Source organism: Bos indicus, chromosome 10, assembly GCF_029378745.1.
Source record: "Bos indicus isolate NIAB-ARS_2022 breed Sahiwal x Tharparkar chromosome 10, NIAB-ARS_B.indTharparkar_mat_pri_1.0, whole genome shotgun sequence".
NCBI classification, from domain to species: domain Eukaryota; kingdom Metazoa; phylum Chordata; class Mammalia; order Artiodactyla; family Bovidae; genus Bos; species Bos indicus.
Window position 1 is genome coordinate 99,052,664 of NC_091769.1, and position 12,514 is coordinate 99,065,177.

The following is a 12,514-nucleotide window of genomic DNA, read 5'->3' on the forward strand; positions in this document are numbered from 1 at the left end:
TCCTTTAGGATGGACTGGTTGGATCTCCTTGCAGTCCAAGGGACTCTCAAGAGTCTTCTCCAATACCACAGTTCAAAAGCATCAATTCTTCAGTGCTCAGCTTTCTTCACAGTCCAACTCTCACACCCATACATGACCACTGGAAAAACCATACCCTTGACTAGATGGACCTTTGTTGGCAAAGTAATGTCTCTGCTTTTGAATATGCTATCTAGGTTGGTCATAAATTTTCTTCCAAGGAGTAAACGTCTTTTAATTTCATGGCTGCAGTCACCACCTGCAGTGATTTTGGAGCCCAAAAAAGTAAAGTCTGATGCTGTTTCCACTGTCCCCATCTATTTGCCATGAAGTGATGGGACCAGATGCCATGATCCTTGTTTCTGAATGTTGCGCTTTAAGCCAACGTTTTCACTCTCCTCTTTCACTTTCATCAAGAGGCTTTTTAGTTCCTCTTCACTCTCTGCCATAAGGGTGGTGTCATATGCATATCTGAGGTTATTGATATTTCTCCCAGCAATCTTGATTCCAGCTTGTGCTTCTTCCAGCCCAGCATTTCTCATGATGTACTCTGCATATAAGTTAAATAAGCAGGGTGACAGTATACAGCCTTGATGTACTCCTTTTCCTGTTTGGAACCAGTCTGTTGTTCCATGTCCAGTTCTAACTGTTGCTTCCTGACCTGCATGTAGGTTTCTCAAGAGGCAGGTCAGGTGCTAAGCAAATATATGTTGAAATGTGAAGGTGTGAACTTGCCTACCTCAAGCACCTTCTCTGGGCCCCTTTATGGCCTCGCAGTTCCTTCTGTGGTAACACTGTGTTCATTTCACGCCAGGCTTCCACCCTGTGGCATCTCCAAGGCTGGATTTGGACTCTGCTGAGCCTCACCGCCTCCACAGTCCCTTCCACTTACCTCCTGGCATCCCACATCCGAGACCCTGCCTTGCAGCAGACCCCCAGGGATGTGCCAAGCCCAGGAAGCCCTTTTCTCTTAGGCTTCTCCAGCCTGAAGTGTCAAGAGGCTCCGTCCAGGGGAGGATGTATTTATAGGTATAAAGGAAGCATTGTTTTTCCAAACATCTCCCTAAGTTTTTTTTTTAATATAAATTTATTTATTTTAATTGGAGGCTAATTACTTTACAATATTGTATTGGTTTTGCCATACATCAACATGAATCTGCCACAGGTGTACACGTGTTCCCCATTCTGACCCCCCTCCCACCTCCCTCATCATACCATCCCTCTGGGTCATCTCAGTGCACCAGCCCCGAGCATCCTGTATCATGCATCGAACCTGGACTGGTGATTCGTTTCCCTAAGTTTTTACCTGAAGTAGAACAACCAGGATTCTGTCTTACCTATCATGTTAAATTGCAAAATTCAATCTCATAAACTATCTTAGGGAGCACATCCAATATAGTCACAAAACGGAGGTTATAATATGTAAGGGAAGTAATCGAGCAACAAAGTCCCAATTCCAGGGGAAAAGATATGAAATTTCATATACTATTTATCCTGGGAGACTTTCTCACATTGTAAAGTTACCTTGCAGTCAACAGAAGAGTAGAAAGGATAAATTATTTTTTTAAAAGATTCATCAGTATCTTTCCAATGTCTTAGATTGACTTAAAAATGCTATTTCAAGCCCACTAAAATTTATTTTAGTGGCGCATATAATTACTAATAGGTGTTTTTATTTTATATTTTCACACATGTGTAAGTGTCAACCAAGAAAGGCCAAGGTCTACAAAAAATAAAAGTATTTAGGATCTTGGAATTGCAATTTAGGAGACACATTTTTAGATAAAAGTGTTCTGGGGATGAGAAAAAGTCAGGAGCTTACACAGGTAAAAGCTACAAGCTTGCTAAACTTGTCTGGCAAGAATAATGATCCACCCTGATGCAGAAAAGGAGAGTATTTGTCCTTAATAGGTAGGCTGCCATGAGTTATTTTAGAGTAAGGGACCTGATAAGTATTTCGAGCTTCTGGAACATTGGGCAGATGGTCTAGATGGTTGAGGCTGCATTAAGACAATAAGTCAAAGGTCATGAGAAATGGACTATTTCCCACCGAAGCAGTAAACAAAGAATGTCCCGGTCAACAGAGATTGCAGCCGTCCAGTGAGAGCCCGTGAGCCCAGGGAAACTCAGGAAGGAGAATGCCTGCCATCCAGCCACCTTCAGAGGCAGGTGCTCCCCCAGAGAGCACTGAGGAGCTCGGGGTGTGGAGACAAGACACTCACTTCAGACAAGCTGAGGTGCATGTCAAGGGAATGAGTTCACTGAGCCCAGACTCTTGCATCTTACCAAACACAGAAAAGTGATATATTCCTCAACCTGAGATATCTGGTGTTCCTTAATTAAAAATGATCCTTTGGCGTTCAGACTGCCTGCCCTTTCTTGCAAGTCTTCTGTATAACCCAGCTCCTCTGCTCACCAACTCGGAGTAGTTCTCTCGGGGCTACCTGAGATGCTGCTGCCCCCCACCCCCCAGGGTAGAAATTCTGAAAGTCCAAGCAGAATAGAACGGAGCTCTCAACTCTTAGGCTGTGAATGTTTCATGGCATCAGGTCCCATCGCTTCATGGCAAATAGATGGGGAAACAGTGGCTGGCTTTACTTTCGGGGGCTCCAAAGTCACTGCAGATGGAGACTGCAGCCATGAAATTAAAAGGCACTTACTCCTGGGAAGAAAAGATATGACCAACTTAGCATATTAAAAAACAGAGACATTATTTTGCCAACAAAGGTCCATCTAGTCAAGTCTATGGTTTCTCCAGTAGTCATGTATGGATGTGAGAGTTGGACTATAAAGAAAGCTGAGTGCATATGGAGAACAGTGTGTAGATTCCTTAAAAAAACTGGAAATAAAACTGCCTTATTGCCGGGGACCAGCCCCAGCTGATCCAGGGTATTCGAAGGAGAGACGGCCTAGGCAACTATTTATATGCTAATTAGAGATATAAAGAATAATAGAATGAGGATAGCTCAGTAGGAAAATTCAGTGGAGAAAAGAGGCTGAGTAGCTTGGTTTACGCGGGAGACCAATAAAACTTCAAGACAAGAAGTTTGCACCACTTATGTAGGCCGCAGGCACCCTCTCGAATAGCGGAAGGTGCCTCACCCTAGACACCTTCTCGAGTGGGTCTTAGAAGCCCAGGCATAATTAGTAAGCGTGGTGGGTTCCGCGCTCCAGATGGAGACTCAGCTGGAAGTTAAAGGGAAGAATGACATGGGGAGACCAAGCGTTGGTGAGCAAGGCCCATAGCTTTATTTTTAACAGGGGCTTTTATACTCTAAGTTACACATAGAGGATAATAGGGGATGCAAAGTCAGCAGTCTTTGATTCTTATCAAAAACCAGGGTTTCTTTCCTGCAAATTTATCGTATACAAATGGTTTAGGTGATTTACATCATCTTCTGGCCAGAAGCCTACTAACATTTTATGACTCTTGACAAGGACTTATCAACAAAGACTTATTTTCTCTAAGAGTAATTATTTTAAGGTTTGGTGCCATCTTCCGAAGATAAAATTGCATTCCTATAGGGCAGATGTGTAATGGGTTTACAACAAAGGAAAGAATTTATTACCTTAAGGGTCTAAAGTTACTAACACCAAGGCCACTACTTATTTTTTCTATATACCAACTATATTAATTAATATACATTCAAGGATACAATTCAGGGGATGTGAAAACTTGGCAACAAACATTGACTCATCAATGAAATCCTTTACTCGTCTTATTCTGACAGTTTCTAATTCTCTGAGAGGCTCTAAGCTATTTGAATATCTTAAGCTTCCTGGGCCTCTTGAGGCTGGGAGACTGTAAACAATCATATGCATAGCTGCAGGAGTCCGGGTAAACTTGTCAGGCGAGTTAGAGAGCCATCTGAGGGGTTTGGATTTAAACACTCCTAATTGCCCAGGAACTTTATTAATTGGAGCTGTAAGTTAACTCTTTGACAGAGAGAGCGAGATGGTGGTGGGGGACAGCCCCCAGTAAAGTCAGAGGTGAGAGCACAAAGCAATAAAGTAGGCAGACTCTGGTTTTTTGGGGGAAGATACTCGAGAATATCCGGGGAGACTCCCGAGGCTCAATCCCGCCTTTGCGTATGCCGAGCCTCCTTCCTCATGACCTTTGTCACGAGCAGAATGTCTCTCGCCGGCTCCCGGCACCTTATGACCCAGCAATCCCACTGCTGGGCATACACACCCGAGGAAACCAGAATTGAAAGAGACATGTGTACCCCAATGTTCATCGCAGCACTGTTTATAATAGCCAGGACATGGAAGCAACCTTATCCATTCCATCAGCAGAGGAATGGATAAGAAAGCTGTGGTACATATACACAATGGAGTATTCAGATCAGATCAGATCAGATCAGTCGCTCAGTCGTGTCCGACTCTTTGCGACCCCATGAATCGCAGCACGCCAGGCCTCCCTGTCCATCACCAACTCCCGGAGTTCACTGAGACTCACGTCCATCGAGTCAGTGATGCCATCCAGCCATCTCATCCTTACTCAGCCATTAAAAAGAATACATTTGAATCAGTTCTAATGAGGTGGATGAACCTGGAGCCTATTATACAGAGTGAAGTAAGCCAGAAAGAAAAACACCAATACAGTATACTAACACATATATGTGGAATTTAGAAAGATGGTAACGATAACCCTGTACGCGAGACAGCAAAAGAGACACAGATGTATAGAACAGTCTTTTGGACTCTGTGGGAGAGGGAAGGGCTGGGATGATTTGGGAGAATGGCATTGAAACATGTATAATATCATATATGAAATGAATTGCCAGTCCAGGTTTGATGCAGGATACAGAATGCTTGGGGCTGGTGCACTGGGATGACCCGGAGGGATGGTACAGGGAGGGAGGTGGGACAGGGGTTCAGGATGGGGAACACGTGTATACCTGAGGCAGATTCATGTTGATGAATGGTAAAACCAATACAATATTGTAAAATAATTAGCCTCCAATTAAAATAAATAAATTTATATTAAAAAAAAGAAAGCTAAGTGCAGAAGAATTGATGCTTTTGAACTGTGGCATTGGAGAAGACTCTTGAGAGTCCCTTGGACTGCAAGGAGATCCAACCAATCCATTCTAAAGGAGATCAGTCCTGGGTGTTCATTGGAAGGACTGATGTTGAAGCTGAAACTCCAATACTTTGACCACCTGATGCAAAGAACTGATTCAATTGAAAAGACCCTGATGCTGGGAAAGATTGAGGGCAGGAGGAGAAGGGGATGACAGAGGATGAGGTGGTTGGATGGCATCACTGACTCAGTGGACATGGGTTTCGGTGAACTCCAGGAATTGGTGATGGACAGGGAAACGTGGCGTGCTGCAGTTCATAAGGTTATGAAGAGTCGGACACGACTGAGCAACTGAACTAAACTGAGCCAGATTCCATCCAGGCCGAGAAGCATGTGAGTCCTACGTTCTCAGTGGGTGCCAAGCTCCACTTTAGAGAGTTCTCTTAGCAACACCAACTCCATTCTGATCGTCCTTCCACAGCAGTGACAGTAGTTTCATGTTTTATTTCTGCCTTTAAAATATAGTCTTGCCTTTGGTATTTAAATTGCAAATTACAACCCAAAGACAAAATGGAGATATTTGGCAGCACTGGAAGAAGCACACCTTTAACACCCACACGCTCACGAGGCATTGCGTTTGTCACTGATCTCAGCAACCGGAACGTTTGGACAGCAGGTATCTCATCACCAGACGGCTATTTTGCCGGTCATTCCTGATCTGTGATACTATGCAAGAGAAATGCCTATTTTCTCCTCACTGTTTCCTACATTAGAGGGCAGAAAGTCTGCCAACCTCCCATCTCACACAACCCTTCCAGAAGCAGATAAAAAAAAAAAAAAAAACTGAAATAAAAAGCTCACAGAAAATTCCAAAACAAAAATGAGATAGTGATGAGAACACTTGAGTACAGAGTAACAAATCTCTACATTCTGATAGCAAATCCAATGCCTTCAAAAGAGCCACCCACAGCTGGGACAGCCTGCTTTAGGATAATGTTTACAAATGATGTTATCCAGTTTTAATTGCCATGCACTCACAACAACTGTCAGCTTTTAACCAGGTGAGACACCCTCACAGTTGGAGAAGACCCTCAAATCACCAGAGAACTCAAAAAAAAAAAAGGAGCAAGCCAGAAAAATATCTTTCCCCGTGCTGGTCCCCGACATATTGTGGGAAGAAGCATCCTTGGACAGTTCTTGGCCTCCCCACACTATGCTAACAGTAGACACCCCCAGGAGTTCCACCAAGCAGCTCGCAGGGAGTTGCTGGTGAACAAAAATGTTCCTCCTACCATTCTAGGTTCTTCTGGCTGTTGAAGAGTTAAACTGACACAGAATAGATTAATAGGAGCAAATCAGACAAAAATTTAATAACATGTACACTTGTGTCTACCAAAAAAGATACCCACAATCCAAAAGTTGAGTTACGTTTTATTGTGTGGACAAGCTGAGGACTTCATGCCCTGGAGGCAGCACCTCAAACAACCCAGAGAAAACTGCTTGAGGAGGTGAAGTGGTGCGGGGGAGGATATATAGGAGTTTTGTAAGTAAGGGCAAGTAGAAGGAACAAAAGATATCTGTTAACAAAGAAAGCTAGATATCTCAGGTTAGGGAGTTTAATGCTTTTCTAGGCATGAGATGATTAAAGAGCCTAGGTGCATGAAATCATTCCTTTTGAAAGAGAGCAGGGCCCTATGGTCCTTGCCTCCCATGTCCTCAGAGCCTAGGTGCATGAAATCATTCCTTTTGAAAGAGAGCAGGGCCCTATGGTCCTTGCCTCCCGTGTCCTCAGCCTGTGGAACTACTTTTGCGAAAGAGCAAAACTGAGAAAATGCAGAAACAAAGGAAAAGAGTCCAACAAGTATCAGTTTAGTCATTAAGCATAGTTAAGGACATTTAGTTTCTTCTCAGGAGCTATAGATAACATTCTGAGCCATCTCCTGCCATCTGTCTTATAGACACTGAAACCTCCCACCAAGAAAAAAAGTTAACTATGTGATGACCAGACTGTAGCCATGACATACACTGCTGCAGTTCCAGGAATCGGCCTCTGATGGCTGCTAGATGGCAGATATTCTTTATTTCCTTCCTGAGTTGCCTGAGGTCTCACCAGTTCACCTTAGATGATGGTCGCAGTTGCTGACGACTGTTCTGCTGTTTAGTCACTAAGTCATGTCTGACTCATTTGCGACCCCACAGACTGTCCATGGGCGTTTCCAGACAAGAATATTGGAGTCGATTGCCATTTCCTTCTCCAGAGGATATTCCCAATTCCCAAACCTAACACACTTTTGTTTTCCTTTATGGCAGACCCATCTGTTGAGTTCAGCCCATTGACTTGATCTTTGTGGATGAACCATCAGAAAACGGGGCAACAAACAAGATTGAGATTAGCATGGACAGTATCCGCATGCAGGACTCAGACCTGAGTAACCCACGTGGGTGAGTGGCATGGGTTCCCCTCTAAATCTGTGGGCCATGCTATCTGCCTCTTCCATGGCACATGAAAAAGCAGGCGACTCTGAATGGTCAAGAAGGCCATTGGAAAGAGAGTCATTGTGGTCAGCAGAGAAATAATTAAGAGCTGTGGACTCTGAGTCTGCCTCAGCTCTTCATGACACATATGTTTCCATTGGTGTGGGGAAGAGAGTTGAAGTAATTCCTTGCATTCTTTACCTGAGATGCTCCTCCCAGTGTTTCACAGCTGGTGGAGACAGAACCAAAGTCAAGACCTTCAAGACCTTGAACCGGGATTGAACCTGCATCTCCTGAATTCCAGGCAGAATTTTTACTGCTGAGCCACCAGGGAAGTTACCCTTTGTTTATTGATATGTCAGGAAATATTCCGTTTCTCACAAGGGAAAGACCCAGGGAAACAAATTTCTAAAATGGATAAAGCCACCCCCTTAAATACACTCAGTTAAAGGCAAAAGTAGAAGTGGAGGAGAGAGGCCAGCTCTAGGAGGAGACCAAGAGAAGTACAATCAACAAGGGTGAGACTGTGTGAAGGAATCTGCCTGGTCAGTAGACAAAGGATGTTGAAGCCATCAGCCACTGTGACCATGTCCAGCTGTGCACCCCGAAGGGATTCAGGATGAAGGAAAGCAGAATACTAGGCATGTACAGAGTTGGACTATAAATAAAGCTGAGTGTTGAAGAACTGATGCTTTCAAGTTCTGGCACTTGGGAAGACACTTGAGAGTCCCTTGGATGGCAAGTAGATCAAAACAGACAAGCCTAAAAGAAATCAGCGCTGAATACTCATTGGAAGGACTGATGCTGAAGATGAAGCTCCAATACTTTGGCCACCTGATATGAAGAGCCTACTTACTGGAAAATACCCTGATGCTGGGAAAGACTGAAGGCAGGAGGAGAAGGGGGCAATAGAGGACAGAGATGATTGGATGGCATCACTGACTCAATGGACATGAGTTTGAGCAAGCTCCAAGGGATAGTGGAGGACAGGGAAGCCTGGTATGCTACAGTCCATGGGGTCACAAAGGATCAGACACAATTTCATGACTAAACAACAAGTCAGCTAAGATGCACATAAAAGGACTTATTTTAATGAATCCAGATGCTTATATCTTCCTGTACGTAGAAAAGTACTAAATGCATTGATATGAGATGTCTGGTTTTCTTTAACTTAATCTATTGATGTTTGACTACTCCTATATATTTTGGCTGCTCCCCTACCTCTTGGGAGCAGTTCTTCAGAGCAATCTGAGAAGCTGTCTTCTGGACTTGAAATTCTCAGAAATCCACCAAATAAAGCATAAATTCTCAACTTTTAGGTTGCTCTTTTTTTCCCCAGGCAACATTTGCTTGGCACATTTAAATCCTTGTCTTCTCCGCATATGAGAGTTTCTAGAGATAAGACCAACCAAAGTCTGCCTTCCTCTGCTTATCATTTGCAAAATTTTATCCTGCCTTTGTACTCCTGCATTTCCCCTGGGCTCCATTTTCCTCGAAGTCTGCTCCAAAAACTGCACATCCTCCGGATGCTCCAGGAGAGTTTGAACACGCCTACTTTCTCTCATTCTCATCCAGCAAAACCTCTTGTAACAAGATAAAATGGGACTGGCCTTGGCATGCTGTGATACTCATGGAAGATGCAAGTTGAACATAAAAAAAGCATTAATAAGCAATTTAAATTTTACTGAAGTCTTGAAGAATGAAAAACATACTTTATGCTTTTGTGATTTGTGTGTATGTGCTTAGTCATTCAGTCACGTCTGACTCTTTGGGACCCCATGGACCCGCCAGGCTCCTCTGTCCATGGGATTCTCCAGACAAGAATACCAGAGTGGGTTGCCATGCCCTCCTCCAGGGGATCTTGGACTGTATGGACTGTAGCCCACCAAGCTCCTCTGTCCATGGGATTCTCCAGTCTAGAATACTGGAGTGGATGGCCATGCCCTGCGCCAGGGGACCTTCCCAACCCAGGGATGGAACCTGGGTCTCCCACGTTGCAGGTGGATTCTTTACCGTCTGAGCCACCAGGGAAGCCCTGGCTACTGAATAAGTTTGTTGGCTGTAAGAATGTATGCTTGCCTATCCCTTCTCCAGTAATTTTCTGACTCAGGAATCGAACCAGGGTCTCCTGCATTGCAAGCAGATTCTTTATCAGCTGAGCTACCAGGGAAGCCCCAAAAAGCAACTAATGCCTCCGGAGGAACTGCTGGGAAGCCTATGACCTAAGTCAAATCCCTTAAGATTATGACTGGCCTCAGGTACTATAAATTCTCAAGAACAAAACCAAGACGCATCTATGGTTCCTATAAGGCCCTTTCTTTTTTAAATGGTCTATAGTTTTCTGCTAAATTTCTGTAAAATAGAAAAGTCAACTAAGCAATTTATCCTTTCCATAAGTATCCTGGTTTGTTGAGGGTTTTTGAAGTAATGATGCTGCCATCACTCTATGAAAACAGGTGTCCCTCCACAGTCATCGTCCACTTTTACAAAGACACCCACTTGCCTGACCAGAATTGCCCCATCTTCTGAGCCGCTTCACTTGCACTGTTACCAGGCATCCAACGGCTTGCCATATTAGGACTTCAAATAGAATGAGACCAGAACTAACCACAGCCCAGCTCCCTCCACCTCTCTAGACACTCAGAGAAGTCTCCATAAGCACTACCTTCAAGGTCAGAAATAACACATCCTCATCAGAACAGCCTTAATTCCCTGCAGCCTCCAGGGCCCAGGTCCATCCACTTCAGAATCTATCTTGTACTGGAATGAATGGCCGTTTTGAAATCAAAGCATGGACTTCAGGGCTTGGCTTCTTCAAAAAGCATCAAGAGAATAAATTTTGGAAGAAGAGAGGAAAGAAAGTGTCTGAAAGGGATGCGAAGTGTGTGTGAATTACTGAAAATGGACCCTTGAAGGATTCTCAGTTGTTACCTCAAGACAGCGTTCAGGATTTCCCAGTGTGATGGTCTTTTCGGCTCCATTTCCGAGTGACATGGTGCTGTCGTGCCCACTGCAGGCTGGAGGATGCTGTCCTGCAAACGCACCTGCTCCAGGCCTGGGGGCTACTGCAATAGTCCCACCAAGTGAAAGTGGAAGTCACTCAGTCGTGTGCGACTCTTTGCGACCCCATGGACTATACAGTCCCTGGAATTCTCCAGGCCAGAATACTGGAGTGGGTGGCCTTTCTCTTCTCCAGGGGGTCTTCCCAACCCAGGGATGGAACCCAGGTCTCCTGCATTGCAGGCGAATTCTTCACCAGCTGAGCCACAGGGGAAGCCCACCAAAGCACTTCCCTTTGTCTTGGTCTGAAAAGGAGGGCTGGGTGACACTCTCCCACTCTGAGCACTAGGGATGCTTATCTCCGTTTCTGTACCTCAATTTCCTCACTGTCCTATCAGGACAGAAAAACTACCAGCAAGTGTTACTGAGAGGACTAACTATGGCCCTTAAAGTGCTGTGAAACTGTGCATGATTATTTCTATTATGTTTGGCCTCAGTTATTAACATCACCGCCATGTGCTTCCCTGGACAGAGCTTCTATTCCCAAGCTTGTGAGGAGTTTAAAGAAAATTCCAGCTTTGTTTCTCTCTTTTGTGGGATTTTTAAAAATTTTTAATTAAAAAAAACTGATTTAATTTTTTAATAATTTTTTTTAAATCTAATACAATTTTAAAGGTCACTTTCCATTTACAGTTGGGGCTTCCCTGATGGCTCAGATGGAAAAGAGTCTGCCTGCAATGTGGGAGACCTGGGTTTGATCCCTGGGTCGGGAAGATCTCCAGAAGAAGGAAATGGCACCCCACTCCAGTATTCTTGCCTGGAAAATCCCATGGATGGAGGAGCCTGGAGGACTATAGTCGATGAGGTCACAGAGTCGGACACAACTGAGTGACTTCACTCACACACTTCCATTTACAGTTACTACGAAATAAGGGTTACATTCCCCATGTGGTCCGATGCATCGCTGCGCCTGCCTTAGACCCAGTACCTTGCACCTGCCATTCTCCCCCAGTGTTGCCCTTCCCCCAGTCCCCATCGGGAACCATTGAGTCTGCTTCGTCCAGGCAACAAGTAGCCTCCGCCTCTCCTCTTTCTCCCTCTCCTTCACCCTCTTTCTCTCCTGTTTTTCTTTCTTTTTGATGGACGGAGCTGAAACTCTTTCCTATTTCTTCAATGCTTTGATTCCCTAAAGACTGTCATCTTTACCCATGAATTGCCCCATCTACCCTCCCAATATCAACACCTTGGGAAAATCCCTTGAAGGTGCCAGGGGAAGATGCCCTTGCGGGTCACGTAAAGTCCATCCCAACACAATGGTCGAAGGAAGACAGCCAAGGTCTGAGAAACTCTAGTCACTGAGGATCTTGGTTCAAATCCCCTCTCACCATGGATGACTGAGGCGGATGCCAAGAAAGGGCTCCTAGCTGGTAAAGGAAATATTAGCATACCCATTCAGGAGACTACCAGGGGGCCAGTAACAACACGCTGTGAAATAAAATGAGCCATTTTATTGTCGAAATGTGTGTTGTTTGAAAAATGTGTTGTTTCATATTACTATTCTAAAGACTCTGTTCATATTAGGCAAATATAATGTACACAATAGCATCACCGACTCAATGGACATGGGTTTGGATAGACTCCGGGAGCTGGTGATGGACAGGGAGGCCTGGCGGGCTGTGGTTCATGGGGTCACAAAGAGTTGGACATGACTGAGCAACTGAACTGACCTGAACTGAATATACACAAATATGTAAGTCTTAATAGGAAAACACTGGATTCATCAAAATAGGAACATAGATAACTCTGGGAAATGGAATTGTGACATTTATGAACTTCCTAAATTTTTGATATTAAGAATTCTGAAAATATGTATTTGTAAACTTACTACAAGCCAGCAATTCTTTGCACCATATTGAAGTGCTCACACATGCATGCGCATGGCCAGAGAGATCCACCGCACCGCACACACAGGCTCATTCTACGTTAGTTACTTTT